Here is a 16172-nt window from a genome sequence, read left to right as displayed (position 1 = left end):
GGGAGTGAATCTGCGATAAACAGGCTTTAAAATCTTTATCATTTTATTTGTGGAAAATAATGCCACATACCAGAGTTGTGGAACCTCACACCATCAGCAGCTTCCACTGCTCTCTGTCTCAACACCAATGGCAAGAGGAAAGCAGGTACATTTGTGCTTTTTTCTCTGTGACAAAGCTATGTGCAATGTTTGCATAAATTTTCCCTGCAGTCAGACAGCTATTTCACTCACACTGAATGCCTACAAAAATGCTGAATTTAAATACAAGCCAAGTGCACCAGTGAACTGCAATCTTATTGACCAAGTTTCAACACATTACTGATAAATCTGAGAATTTAAAATGTATACAGGTGTTCCTTATCATCTTTGCTGTGACAGACAATGCACCCTTAGCAGCTTTAAGCATTTGGTGGCTGTAAGGCTGTTCCTTTGTTCACAGATATACTGTGAAGAGGAAAACATGCCCAGTACTGAAACAAGAAAGCAAACAGCCCCTTTTGTTGTTGCTTAGCTGGGGTCACATTCCACCACCACCATGTGCCATTATGCTGCCACTTGTCCTGCTGGCACATATCAGGACAAGGCGTCTGCAATCAAGGCAGCAGATGGTTCTTCGGGTCGCCTAAAATCAGAGTTGGCACGGACACAGCATTTATGACGCTGCTAAGAGAGAACAACATATTGGCATGGACATAATAACAGATCTCTGGATAATGAAGGCATCCTGCATCCTGTTAATCCATTCACACAGAGCAGTAGCCTTCAAGTTTGTGAATAATGCTTTTTTCTGTTAATGCACTTGCTTGTTTCGTATCTGGTGATACACAAGCATTCAGTCCGTAACCCATCCATTTAAACCCAATTCAAGGCAACTGTTTGGGGAATATTTCAGGTTTGGACTATGCTTGTGGACAGCACAGCACGAGTTGCCTTGAAAACATCTGTGACTGCTGGGCCAATGATACAATTGCCAACACTGAATTCATGGCCAATTCATTTTGTTCTGTTTTGCCAGGCTCCACAGAGTGAAAGCAACACATTTCTGAGCAGTGGTAGGCACAATTGTTAAGGCAAGTCCCCCCAAATGTTCCAGGAATGCAGAAATTTCAGGAGCCCGCTGCTACCCATATTCCATTTCCACTATAATATTTCCAGTAAAAAGGCACGAAAGAGAGAAAAATACAGACCTTCAGTGTGTTAGACTCCCCATCATATCAGCTCGAGTCTTTCCAGCAAATGTTTCCCAGTCCTAGACCATTTCATGTTTTAATGTTCACAATATGTTGCTGTAGACCACTCCACAAACGTTAACCGAGGCAAGGCAATGAATTATGATTCTGTGGATTACAGAACACGCTCTCCGTCAGCTGAATTGCTTGTTATGGCCAAATGCGGATACAGTGCTGATATTGATCACTGCACTTACATTAATAATGTGATCTTTCTGTAGTGGATTGGGCCACCATGCCTTAAATAATTAGTATTAAATGATTCCTAGCATGCATTTTCAGTTGAACTCCAAGGGGGAGGCCAGTTGTCAAACCTCACTCAGACATGGCACAAGAATGTCTTCTGAGAAAGTAAGGAAGAGGGGAATGGGGGAAGGTGTTCAGCTGTTTTCTTTTCAAAGCTTGTGCTCCCTTTAGTCCTATGATGTAAGGTCCTCTTTGCTGTGGGGTGAGGTGGTCAAGAACACAAGGTTTACCAAAGGAGAGAGGCCACAGATACATATGGCTAGCAATCTTGCAAAATCAGGAAGCAGATTTCTTTCTTGTGTGAGATGTTTCTTTTTTCCTATATCTGATCCCTGCTCAATTCATCTTTTGGTATCTTGGTATCTGCTTCTAATGGACCTGCTAAATGGACCAAGTACTACAACTTATGCTGTACCTATGAAAGAATTGCCTGATGGTTCCTATGCACTCTACTTGCTTATGGGCTACTACATATGGAAATAGGTAGGAAGCAGGCAGAAAATCCTTGTTTGTCTCCTGAAACATATTTTCCTTAAATTGCCAATAACGAGCTTTTAAAAAACTTGAGTTTTCAACAAAATAAACTAATGTATGTTGCATTACACACACACACCCCTCCAGTTTTGAACCTTTAGGAATTTACTTTTGTAACACAAATGCTACAGACATAATATTTTGCAAGTAAGGGATGAGATTTTCATGACTTCATAGGGAAAACAGCAGGCAAAAAAGGATGAAAAAATCCAAAAATGTACCATGGGGATCGCATGACAGTGAGTAGCAGCAGTAGAGCCAGCTACGGCACCTCCACAACTAAGCCAAAGCACTGAAATACATACAAAACTATTTAATCCTTCAACTCTGATGCTGTGACATCATGTGTAAACATGTGCACGCAGAACTACTGCCTGCACCTACATTTTTAGTTGTCTTTTTAAAAAATCTGGCCTTTGAATTATAGATGGTTCAGGATTTAATGTTTAGTGGAAAAAGGAAAGAATAGTGCGCTTTAGGTAAAATTACATAATCCAAAGACTCCTGAAAATACTGCTGTGAAAATATGAATGATGTGACTAGCTGAAATTTAAGGGATATTTTATAACCCAGAATAGCTTTGTCATCATGCTGTGAGGTTGCAGCACTGTCTGAGCAAAATTGAGGCTTACAGAGGTATCTGCGAAAGGTCACGTCTCACTTCTGTTCTCAAGCACCACTGCTGCTTTTTGGGGCTTGTCACGAGTGTAAGGTTATATGATGAAGTACGCATCTTCCGAAACGGCAAGACACAAGGGAATAACAGCGGGTGTGTGCCCCCATAACCTAATCAGGGAAATGGATGGGATTCCCCTGTCCCAGCCCTGTCAATGGTTGTCCCAGAAAAGCCATCAGCCCTTTGTATGGGCATGACACCTGTCAGGTAAGCCAGTGGCAGAGGTGTGCATGTGAACCCACATATCTGTCTATGTATGTATTTATGTGTGTAAGTGTGCAATGAGGGTGCAGTGAGGGCCAGTGGCTCCCTGGGGCCGGGGCCGGGAGCAGTGGGGGCTCCCTTGGGTTCTCAGGGCAGGGCCTGGCACCGGGGCCTGTCCCACTGCCCCAGCCAGGAGCAGGGCAGCCCCAGGCCCAGCATCGGGCACCTCCATGGGGATGGGAACGGGCTGAGGCCAGGCCGGGATGTGGGCCCGGCTCAGTGGTGCCCATGGCCAAGCAGGTCTGGGCTATGAGGAGCTGGAGCTCGGCCCTGCTGCAGCCTTGCTGGGGCAGGGGCTGATGGCCCCAGGGCTGACATGGGACCCTGGGACTTGGACAGGGTGTGGGGATCCCAGGGTGGTGGGCAGGGACGGTCAGGTCCGTTAGTGCCCAAACACCAGGCTGTTGGGAGCACACGCTCAGCCCTGCCACTCGCTGCAGCTGGGGACATCGGGATTTGGCAGCCTTGCCCCTGCTGGACTGCAGGGCGTGTGTGCAGCTCCTAACGATAAACACAAGCTATTGAGAATAATAAGCTTTTTCATTATAAATTACAGTTCTCTTAGCATGCCAAAGATTCATCCGATGATATTCTCCAGCTTTATAGCTTGTTTTTAATGCATGATAATCTCATCTAAATGTTTTGTATTGTTTCTTAATGAAAGGTACATTAGAGTTATATAAAATATATAGACATCATTCCATCCACTAAATCTCTCCCTTTTTATGAGTTATTTCAGTTAATGTATTTGTTTTCTTATGGATTATGATCAGTGTATTTTGAATGACTACTGCATTTTGAATGATTGGTGCTACTAACAGGAAAATGGTTGATTTTAGGAGTACAAAAAGTGTATGGATTTTCAGTAGGAAGATAATTTTTTAAAATCCCCAAACTTTACAGTATCAGGAACAAATTTTACCATGCTGTAATATTGCTAATTTGGATAAGTGTATTCTGAGATCTTTAAAAACAATTTTGAAGCATTTAGTACAAGTGAAAAATGAGAACAATATATTCCACAAGTATAATTGGCCTGTTCTGATACAAGCAGTCCTGTATTTCGCTACATAAATCCACGGACCAAGTTCTCTAACCTGACACCATGGCTCCTATTACTGTCTATACCAGTAAATTAATCGGGACCAGCACACAGTGCTCAGGCACAGACACGGGAGGGTTCAGTTCAGTTGTTGTGTGCTTCTCTGCATGTTTCTGGCCTGCACTAACTCGTATTCTCTCCTGCAATGCCCAGGCAGAGTTTAGGGAAGAGCTTGGGGCTCGGGGCTGTTCTCACAATGCAGGAAAATATAGCTGTATATAGGTAGCTGTATGAACATGAGCTGTGCTGTGCCACCTTCTCTCGGGACCAGCGAACAGGTCCTGACCCATTTTGTTTGCCAATGCAATAGCGCGTGGTATTTCTTCACAACATCTTGGGAGAAGGTGAAAGGTGGCAGGAAGAAGCAGCCCAGACATTGTAGGATGACACACAATTCCTTTGAGACCATGTCAAGTAATAAGTTTGGCACTTTAGCTTAGACAGACGCAGTAATTCTGGGACTTGGCCATACCTGTCCTAGTTTTTCCTTTTTGTTTTAATTGCTGATGGTGGTGGTGATATTTTTTGTGTGTGTGTGTTTGTGCTTTTTTTTTTTTTCTTTTTTTTTTTTTTCTTTGAACAACAGCATTTGATTAAGAAGCAAATGGAAACATGGCTCTTCCCCTTTCTTATCTCATTTAGGCTCTAACTACATTTAAATTAATGACACTGTCCAAATTGGCTGTGGTAGTGCAGCACCAGCCCCTCACTGAGAGGGATGAATGTGAGATCAGCACTTCAGAAAAGGAAAAGCAGCACATCCATCATACGTTAGACCCTCAGCATTCAGCATAACAACAGAAAATATTTATGCAATAAATATCACAAATGATTTGCTCTGATATATCTAAAGATTACTTGAAAACAGCTAATTAGTTCTGAATTTCTCAGACCATGAGGCACAGTGCTCTGGCGAGGGGCTATGCATAGGTAACGAGGCACTAGGGATTTTCCACCTCAGACCTGGATGACATACATTATGACAAAACCTGGAGATCCTTAACTGAGCAAGCCCTTGTGGGAAATGAGGCATGACTAAAAGGGTCAGAAGGCACCAAGTTTTCTCACTTGAGACAATCTATTAATGTTTATAATCCACTACATATAATATGAGAAATAATGTTAAGGACGGAAGTACAAGGTTTCCCTTCTGCCAGAACCCTGGATCTTCTAGTTTCTCTAAATGAACAGCTATCTGTGCAAGAACAACTTAAAGTGACAGGAAAAAATGGTATGTTACAGTCACTTATTTTTTCTAACTGCCCAGGAAATAGAAACAAATTGCTAATATTTAATTAACAATTAGTGAAATTAATAGAATACAATCTGCTTGTAACCTATTAGGCAGTTATTTTGTATACTGTTTATCCAGGCCCAGTGATAACTGCTACTAGTCTACCCTGTAGTACTAAAAGGAATTGTATAACCATGATGAAGATACTTCCTCAAACAAAATATGTTGCAACCAAATGCAGTGATGAAATTTTATCTGTGCTGTTGACAGCCCCAGTTTCTCCTGAATTCAGTCTCCATTTGATGAGCAAGCCTGGACAGGTCAAAGCAGCAGAAAGCAGCTTGGATTTAGCATGGTTAGACATCCAGTACAGAGGAACCCAAAGCATGTTAGGATTTGTGTTCTGTTCTTCATGTTGGGAACCAGCTCAGACCTTGTTCTTGCTCAATGTTTTCAGGGTTTGTATGATCAAAGCATTTTATGTCCAGATGGGAACATCATTACTGAAAGAAGTGATCTAACCAGAGTATGACCTATCCACACTGAACCCTGAAGACTGCATAAAACCTTACTTGTGGATCTGTATCATTTCCAAAATCTGTGTAAGAAGTTGCTATGCTCAGCAGCAATAGCTCCTGTGAGCACTTCTCGCTCCATTTTACTGCAGCTTGTATTAGCTTAAATACTACTAGCTATACATCTTTATATTACCTCAAACAATGCAACAATGGCTTAAACTATTAACTTAAACTATTCAGGCATTGCTAAACTGGAAATTATGAGTGAAATACGAGGAACTCTCTTGGGAGACCAGAAGGGTGGGAGCACACACAAAGGGCATGCAGAGCAGAGGGCAGAGCATGGTAATCTCTTGCACCAGGGCAGATGAATCCAGAAAAGCACAGCACCCACAGCCATAGTCAGTCGGCATTTAAAAAAACGCAGCTAGTCTGGTCTGAAACAGTTTAATGTAAATGTAGTTTTATGGAGTAAATAATTATATATACACTTCCTAGTTCATGTAAGTATTTACATATACTTCCTACTTCCTACTCTTTTATTTGCCTTTGCTAAATCTTGTCTCACTTTTAAAAGCAAGCACCGTGAAGCTAAATGTCAGAAGAGTTTATTTCCAGCTGAGTGATACAATTATTAACAAGCAAGTAATCAAGCCCTTGATAATACAAAATTCAGAGTATACCTTTGACATTTTGAATAAAAGTATAAAAAGTGCAATTAAATCAATGCACTTCCCTAACAGAGTTCTTACATCAAAATTCTGGATGGCTTAGGTTAACTCATAGCGATTTCATTCATAATTTTTCAAATTACGCTTGATCACTGCTATCTGTTTCCACGGAAAATCATTAATGCTCTTTAGTGAAACCAATTATCTATCATGAAGATTATATTATCTTATTAATAAAACTTTCCAAGGAAATATGGATGTATTTCAGGGGCAAAATTATACAAAGGTGTCATTGAGATAATATACAGAATCAAATTTAAGTCTGGATGTTGAATACCCTCAAATATATTTTATTCTCAAGAAAAAAACACAAGTGTTTTTTGTTTCAGGTCCATAGGCACAAATGGTATCTCTCCTTTATGCTGGGAAGTCCCCCAAAATAAATCGGTGTTTAAGAAATAAATACATTTGGCAACATGCTTTGTCCTCACAAATCATAAATGTTAAATTAAATTTCAATGCTGCTATCACTTTCATGAAATTCACACATGTAAGTTTTGTCCTAGAATGTCAGAAAGAAAATATAGTCCAAGGGTTTTAAATACCCTTTTTTTTTTCTACTCTCTACATCTTCCATTTTATTTTCCCATCATCTGACTGTTGAAGGAACTGGCACACTACAATAGTATGCCAGCAAGTATGTCATTTCTGTTCAATTACCCTTGTGCAGTACTACTATATGCCACAGGTCCTGCTGGCAAGCTGAAATTCATTGAAATCTCATGGAAAACTCATAAATTTAACCTGGCATTTTAGACTGCAGCTGTACAATAAACCAGCAGTTTTTGAAACTGAGATGATAACTTCCTTCAAAACTATAGCTCTTCCAACCTTGTGGATATGGTTTAATTTTATTCTCCTGATTAATCTATGTGCATTCAATCTTCTTGAAGTTTCTCAAGGAAATATTTTATTGTAAATCTGAATAGACCAATGGAGGATGGAAAAAAAATGAAAAAATGGCTATGAGACATGGGAATTTGAGAAAGCAAAGGTACATTGCTGTTTTCCAAATACTTAAAAAAATTTTGGAAAGCCATTGTTTCAAAACAGGTAGGCCTAGAAACTACAATTAAACAAACCAAAGAAGTGATTAAAGTTAGTGAAGGGTCTTGTCTTTGCTTTGATTGCTATTTAGAAAGGTTTGATTGTTAGTGTTACAGTGAATGAAACCTGATTTCCCCATAGGAATACATTGTCAGTAGGGAGGTAAATACCATGGCCCTTTGCATCTGAACTATCTTTTCCTGCTGACAAATCCATTGTGCACTATCTCCAGCAATACTTTTTGTCTTTTTGTATTTTGAAAAAAAAAAAAAAAATTAAATCCCAAAGACAGATTCACCACTCCTGTGGGTACACAGTAGGAATATCCAGTGATAAATATTTAGGAGCTGTAAGATGTAACTACCATTGCTACAACAACAGAACTAATAAGACTGGTGTTCAGGATGCTGTAAGTAAACATTTTAAATTGACTTGGGCTGAGAAACACATCACTGATCACACTGTTAATCACACTAGGGTGAAGCTACCATGGTTTCTGCTGTGCTCAGATACTGTAGTAATTACTGTGTCACAGATAGGTAGTTTGATGGAATATAAAAAGCAGTGCAGACCCATTAGGTCCCTTTTTGATGAGTATAGTTAACATTTGCTTGTGAAAAGAAGAGCTGAAGGAACAGCGATTAGGCACTTCATCCTTACAGAAAAAGAAAATGTGGCATTGTTCAGTGTATTGTCTTGAACCTTCTTGCTTCCTCCTTGTCTTGAATAAAAGGTTATTAAGAGATGTTTTTTCCACATTTTCCCTTGCTCTCTATTAACATGTATTTAGTTAAGGGTAGAGCAAATATGGCATGAAATTGGAATTGCGGTAATATTTAGGACTGATGATAAATGAATAGATTAAAATGCATAGTATAAAATCTATTTTTGCCTCTATTTTTGATACTGCAGACCCAAAAGTGTAGGAAATTCACTTGCAATAACCCACAGAAATGGTTACGGCTATTCTTTACTGGACTATCTGTTTGTTTGTTTTTTCCATTTGTAGTTTTAGTGGCCATCTTCTTCCTTTCTCATACCTGTTGCATATGTGATCCCTAGGCTCTAACTAGCATTCCTCAATGTTTACAAGCATCTCATCAGAAAAGGAAACCATTTTGGCTGGAGCATCACCAAGATGCAGATGCTGTGTTTGCCATATTTATACTTCGCAGACCCACCGGTCTTGGTGAAAGAACTCCATCGCACTGAAGGGTCAGAGGGACACGCGAGCCCTGAGAGCACTGCTAGCAGGCTGGAGGAGGACAACGAGGACCCTAAAGGAGGGTGTGATGCAGGCATGAGGGAGCAGTGTGGAGGACGGCATAGTTTGAGGTGAAGGGAGGTCTGCTTGCTCTGCAGTGCAGGCATAGTCCTATAGATGATACGAACACCTGGAATGCAACATGTAGCCTAATGGCTGCCCTGACCATTTTGAATGGTATTAGGAGTCACTCCCATACTTCTATAGTCCCAGATGAGAAAAATGGAAAGACAGCCTAAAGCTACTTCAGCTCTCTGATGCCTGCTTGATCATCATGTTCTTTATTATGCTCGTGTGGTGCACAGCACAGATTATCGCCTGTGTGTCTGAGGGAAGAAGAGATCTAAATGTAAAGCAGACCGGCTATATTTTAATGATGATAACGTTTGCCCTGGAAAAGGCAATTTGGATTTGTTTAGATGCTCTCCTGACTAGTTCCTGAGCTTGAATGCTGTGTGCAGACTCCTTCAGCTGAAGCAAATCACTCTTCCTGACATGCCAGCAGAGGCACAGACTGCTGCCCTTCAGGGCACAGTGCAAGAGACATTTATTTTATTGAGCAGCTTATTGACTAGCTATGGATATTTTTCTTGGGTTTGTTTTTGCCAACAGCATATCTAATTTGTGATTTAATCTTTTTATTCAATGTCTAGCTGCCTCAGCAGTCCACATTCAGAACAAGCATGTGAAATGTATACATTGTCTGTTGTTTGCAATTAATCATCAGTGATTATGCTGTGAAATTATCTATCCCATATGATTTAATATCAGTAATGGATGGCTATTAAAGTTACTTCTGCCATCTGCATATTTGTTTTTCCAACTGCTATTCAGAGACCAGCTTTTTAAGGATTTTTTTTGAGCAGAGAAAGATATAGCCATCTGCTAATCTTGACCATGAACATATTTTAAGATGTGTTGATTTGATTATATAATGGAAGTGCAAATGGGGAACATGCAGTTGAACACTTTGTATTGATCAATAAATACTTCAGTGATTGATTGCAATTATTTCTCATTTCTAAGAATGAAACACTTAAACATTTCTGAATGTTTCTTATCTAAGCATTTTTGAAGCTTTTGAAACTGTTTACTATTCAAAACAGGATATTTTAGAAAGAGTTTAGTCTGATAAAGGACAGCAAGTTTTTCTCTTTTTAGCAATCAAATTACTGTGTCACTTTCCCATTTTAAAACCCATTACAGGTATTTCTTTAATTAATTAATGAACAAAAATATTTGTATTCAGTGGGTAAATAAAGTTCTCTCTTTATTTCCCTCCTTTCCTTATCACTGCAATCATAAAAGGTAGGTTTTAGATGATACGTATTCTGGTCTTTGGTTTAATATAGTTTTCTTTTTTAATTTTTATATTAGTTTATTAGAATATGGCTAAACACATAATTTAAAAACATCATTTATTACTTTTATTCTGACAAACCACTGCAAAATGTCATAAATAACTTTTCTAATGATTTCTATTATTTTTATCACTTACCAGCTATGCAGCAAACTTCCATTTTGCTGATGCCTGGATATCTTTCTGAGAACGCTAAGAAATTACATTGGTAACTTTACATTATGCTTACATCCTTAATCCTGTATTTGTAAGCTGTTTGTTATTTGAATATAGTATGCTGTTTAACTTTTGTGTTAATATTTACCAATGAATCACCAATGTAAGGCACATGAAATGTGTCTGCTCTCTTTTCTAGTTGTTGAATGTACAATGTATAGTAGAAATTCTTGAGTATTTTTTGTTTGACTAACCAGGGAAACTGGGAATTTTTGTTTTAGGTCAAGTGAAAAGGAAATTCTTACCTGTTTTGGATAAGTATTTGAAAAAAAAAAAGCTCTAAAATTTGTTTAATTCACTTCAAATATTGTTTTAACTGAATGTGAAATGCTCCTTCTAGTTGTGTATCATTTCAAAGTAGTAAATTTTGATACATTCTTAAACAATGTTTTTTGAAATGAAGAGTAATGGGATTTGAAATGATTTAAAAGGTTTAAGCAAAGTATTTCAATTTTTCTGAAACTGTATATTAATTTTTACATCAGAAAATATCATTTACTTTTGGCTGAAACTCATTTTTTTAGCAAATTAATTATTCATTAAAACATTTGGCCCAACACTTTTTCTGATGCAGTAAAAATTGATTTTGATTTGAAAAACAGTATTATAACTATGAAAGATATTTCAATACATGATTTATGAAATATCACCCGATAATGACATAGATTATTCTTTGTGTGTGTGTTACACAATATTAATAAAGTCCATATATTAGACCAGTTTCAATATAAAGCATGTGTTTTTAATTCAGGAAAGATAGACTATTAGAGAATATTATCATTTCAAACCATTTGTTTGTCAGCTTTATATTTAGGAAGGGAGTACGAACCATCTTCCCTAATGTCTGAAAAATATTTTCTGATTACATCAACCTTATCAAGCAGTCAGAATTCTGCCCAGTTCTATACTGGCTCTGGATCTGTCCCAATGCCCTGAGCAAACCTAGGTCTGATACTTAGTCATGGATTTATTCAGGATTTTCCTCCGCCATTTCATTTATTAGCACATAAAGAGCAACAGAGAGAGATGGAGTCATTGTCTGAGCAGTCTATGCTGAAAAGGCCATTTATTTCTCCTGAGTGTTATTAACTACAGCTGCTGTGAAAAATGTACTGCATTGAATTAATTAATTAATGCAATCATGAGTCATGATGGTTTGGTCTTACTGAACACATCTCTTTCATTAATAGAATCTGTGATTCAAACATTCAGACATAGCTTTCCATGGGTAATCGTGCACTCATTTAACCATTTATCCCTTTTGTGGAACCATTTTGTTCTATGTTCGCTTTGTGTGTATAAACACTGTAATCCTGTAAACTAGTTGCTTTCCCCAAAAATATGCTATAACTTTATAAAGTGGGAAAACACCAATAAAAAGATTTTGAAAATTTTACTTGAAGGCAAGGCTTGGACTGCTACAGTACATAGTTTATTTCTTTTTCCTTTACAGTGTATTAAAATTGCAATATTTTCCTTTCACTGGCTTTGATTAATCTTTGTATAGTGTAACATAAATGGATCTGATACAATCTACTACAGCATGTGACAAGTAACAAACAAGCTAATTTTAACCTTCCATGCCCGCGTACATGTTGTTTGTCCTTGTAGTATTAGAATTGCTAATGCTGTCTGTGGCTGAGACCTAAACCAAACAGCGCGAAGTCACATAAATAAATGAGAAACTGTATTTGGTTTTGAAAGTCAGTTGAGCTGAAATAGCTTTGGTTTGGGGGAAAGAAAAGGCTTAAAGCCTTCAGGAAAGTGAGCAGCATGGTTAAACAACAGTTACTGTCCCCCTCTTTCAGTAAGTTGTACCCCATTCTGAGAGCATTTAAAAGAAGATTTGATTCTTGATGATACTTCTGTTCCCAATTCCGATAGCTCTGTTTCTGTTGGACTCCAACTGTCAGTGCAAATATTCTATCGATTTCATGAACATCTAAAAAAAAAAAATAGGCATAATGCAATGCAGAGAAAAGGAAAGGAACCCTGTCTGAATCTTGGCACTGTTACTGTATTTTAAGGAAGATGCATTTCAAGGGAAAACAAGAAGAGGGAAAATAAATGTACCTGAAGGTTGTCAAAGAGAAATGAAATAGTGAAGAAAGGACATAATTTTATGAGAAGTATTTATACCACAAGCACTGTCTTCTAGTTCCCTATTGTTCTCTTAAAGTCAAATGGTATGAGAAAACCAAGACTAAGAGCATGACAAAGCACACTTTTGTAACATTTAAAAAAAGCCTCGTGTGTACATGAAAACTGCTGATGTCTGAGAGATGAGAGGCCCAAGCCAGAGAAGGACTTTTAATAATGCAACAATGCTGCTTAGTATTATAGAGAAGTGTTTCTAGCAACATCTTCTGCACCTGCCCACTGGACTGGGACTTAGAAGGAAGGACTATGAGCAGTTGGATCCAAGCAGTTTTAGGTAATGAGAAGCACAGTTTAGTCCACAACAAGTAACAGCTACAGGTTGTTGCTTCAGGGGCTGTGGTGCCAAAAACAGATATGCCTAAAGACTTTTGCACAAGTGATAAATTGGTGGGGACTCCCTGCTCCTTGAGTTTAGGTCTCTTCTGCATTACCCCAGCATTCATGTGCTTATGTAGATCCTAACACCAGGATTAAAAGAATCCAGCAAGCTAAGAAAGAAGCCCCCTAGGCTAGATAGCACGACTATTAAGACTTGGAAAAACCACTGACACTGCTCTGAGAATGACTTTCCGATGGGTCGTGCGTTAAGGTAGGTGGAGGAGAGGACAGCCTGTTTTGTGGAGATGCACAGGGGGTTGTATGAGACTGTTTAGGACAGAAATTTAGGCACCCGTGGATTCCAATAGAAGAAAGACTCTTTGGGGCAGAAAACACACTGAAGCAAAGTAGGGGTTCAGAGGACGCTGTTGACTAAATTATGATTCAAGGCGTTGTGCTTCATGTAATCATTTCAAGTTTTGCTAAGTGACTTAATAATTTCTAGCAGTGCCTTGGAGCCAAACCAGCTGGTTCTTATAAATTAGAGTTAGTATGAAGTTGAAAGAACACTGTTAGGTCAAGAAACTACTTTACTGGTTTGCTTGCTTTAAACCCTAGAGATGCATTTTGACACGTCCCCTGATGTGTCTGCCTATTTTAATATTGTAGCCTGCCTTGCATAAACAACAAATGCAAAAAAAATTCTGCACTACTACTTTGACAGCCTAGAGCTGCTTCCATGGTGAGCTTATCCCAGGAAATAAATGATCAGAGAACTGATCCTACTAAAAATATAAAGAAAATAGCTTTCCACTGGTTCTTTGTATGAACTGCTCATATCCAAAAAGTGTTTTTTTCAGCACAGAGATGGTATATATGGTCTGAAAGGAAAGTGCTGAGCAGCTATGGCTGGCTGTCACTTAAACTGTTGTGAAAAATGTATACTGTCCTCCTAAGTGTCTGATTTTCTACTGTCTTTTGTGACCTGCTGCAATGGTGGTTCACGTTATCATCCTCAAGCTGATGAGAACCCTGGTTTTGTAAAGCCAGGTGGTGTTGAAGTGAGTGGAGTTTGTTACCCATGTCTGTAAAATTAAGCAAATAGCCGCTTGATCAGGCCTCGCTAGGGAAAAGCAGTCAGCTAAATACTGTCAACTGCATGAAGTAGATGGAAAAAAGACACTTCTTTCTCTCATCTCATCCTCTGTCAGAAATCTTACATAGTATTTCTAAGAGTTAGGTATAAAAATATTTTGGGCACTTTTTTCACCCTTTTTTCATTTTGTTGGCTTAGGAGAACTGTTCTGATAACCAAAGATGATGTAATCAGTTCCTTTATTTTTTATTTTTTATTTTTATTTTTCCCCCTTGGAAATCTATCATGATCTAGCCAGAAATATCCACTAAACTGATCTGTGGACTGTGGAGGGGTTGTTCTTACTTTATTCTTGTATTTAGTTATGGAATTGTGTCCTGAAGAATACAATTTTTCTGAGTTCTTTATGAATGTATTTCCTGATGAGTACTTGATGCATATCAAGATTATTTTCCTGAGGGCACTCAGCCACTGTGCAAGTCAGTCTGCAAGGTAAACCTGGCCCGTGGCCCTCCTGCCTGCACAGGGCATGTTGCTGTCCCAGCACATCTTTGATCCTTACCAAAATACATCCAGGAGTGAAAGACTAGATCTACTAATATTAAGTTACTAAACAATTTACATGAATGCCTCAAGACCTGCAGTGGGAATCCAAATGAGGCATCTTAAGGCTAGCTTGGAATGACTCCCCTTTGACATAAGAAGAGGACGTTCAGAAGGCTGAATCTTCCATCTCTATATGTGTTATAGCTCACGCCTTGAGTTGACTTGCAGCTACAAGCTTACCTTGTGAAAGTATCTGGGTTTTGTAACATTTTGCAAGCCATGCATCATAAATACTTTTTAAATAAATCACTTATGACACATCAATAAATCAGTGTCAGTGCTGGGAAAAGGATAGTTAGGCAAAACAGTATCCTTTAATTTTCCAGTGTGGTCAGGATTAGGAATCGTTGTGACTCAGCAGAACCAAAACCAGAATACAAGTCTGATCGTAATTATAAAGCCAGGTGCCATGGGCACTCAGATAGGAGAGAAGATTTTCTCTCACCTCAGAGGCTCCAGTGAGAGCCACTGAGTCACCACGCACCATGTATGAACAAGTAATCCTCCCAGTTGCTGTCCTTGCTGAAATACTACCTGGGTAGCTTGTGCAGAGTGGCACAACCTCCTGCTCAGTCTGTGAGATGTGAGGAGGAAGACAGAATGCATGGTTAAGGAGTTTTCGGTTCATGGGATAAATCACCTTCATGACATAAATACAGGCAATAAAACAGATGAAAGATAATTATGGCTTTAACATTTAACATTATCATCTCAAAATATATATAATTTGTTTTCTAAGGATTTTTCCAACACTTGTAAGTAAATTCTTTGCAATTTCCATATTTTCTATAACTTCATTTTCTTCTTATCTGACAGTTAAATGAGTAAATAAGAGGATGTAATTTGTGTATAAGTTACAATGGTTGTAATGAAGCATAAAAATATGTATGATTCCGGGCAATTTGCGATTCAATAGTTTTTATGAACAAAACTCTTGGATCTGTGCTCAGATGAATTATATTTTAAGATGAATTAAATGTATTAGAATATAAAATGTATCAGAATAAAAGAAGTATTAGAATAAAATTAAATAGATGACAATGATAAACCAATTAAGCTATTTAAATTTCTAATAGTCAAGAAAATAGTTAAGATGACTCCTGTACAGGAGTATTATTTATTAGATGACTTACCGTGGTCTTTTACTCACACAATAACTATACAGACTGATGGCATGCTACCTTACCCATACATCTGTAAAGAAGAGAAGTGGGTAAGAATCTTAGAGAAAGGCATCTTGGCTGTAAGAAATAATACAATACATCTAGGGAAAAGACAAAATTTAGACTTTAAAAAATATTTCAAAAATTATTTTTGTTGATGAATCCAAATGTCAAAGTAGATATATTCCTGAGTGAAGCACTTCAAAGCTATTCAAGCTATCCATCAATAATACCTACATATTTTATAACCAAAATTCTTGGAATATATAACTAGTTTAGAGCATTTTGTTTGTTTGTTTGTTTTTCTGAAAATCCTACATATGTTTAAGCAGGCAATGTGTATGGTATGACTAGGAGCCAGGTGTGAAGAGAGTGCCTCACTGAGCCTAAATAAAAGCAGGATGTGTA

General features: G+C 38.2%; 1 long non-coding RNA gene across 1 annotated transcript; it reads right to left on the bottom strand.

Annotated features, from left to right (window-relative positions):
• Positions 1-11847: 11847 nt before the first annotated feature.
• Positions 11848-15865, bottom strand: LOC121068276. The gene is made up of 3 exons (XR_005818771.1): positions 15735-15865; positions 15047-15175; positions 11848-12363 (listed from the first exon to the last, which is right to left on the bottom strand). It is a non-coding gene; the product is annotated as an uncharacterized LOC121068276 (long non-coding RNA).
• Between the last annotated feature and the right edge of the window lie 307 nt (positions 15866-16172).

This window comes from Cygnus olor, chromosome 3 (genome assembly GCF_009769625.2).
Source record: "Cygnus olor isolate bCygOlo1 chromosome 3, bCygOlo1.pri.v2, whole genome shotgun sequence".
Taxonomy (NCBI): domain Eukaryota; kingdom Metazoa; phylum Chordata; class Aves; order Anseriformes; family Anatidae; genus Cygnus; species Cygnus olor.
Note: the sequence above shows the minus strand (reverse complement) of the source record. Positions and strands in the feature narration are given on the sequence as shown.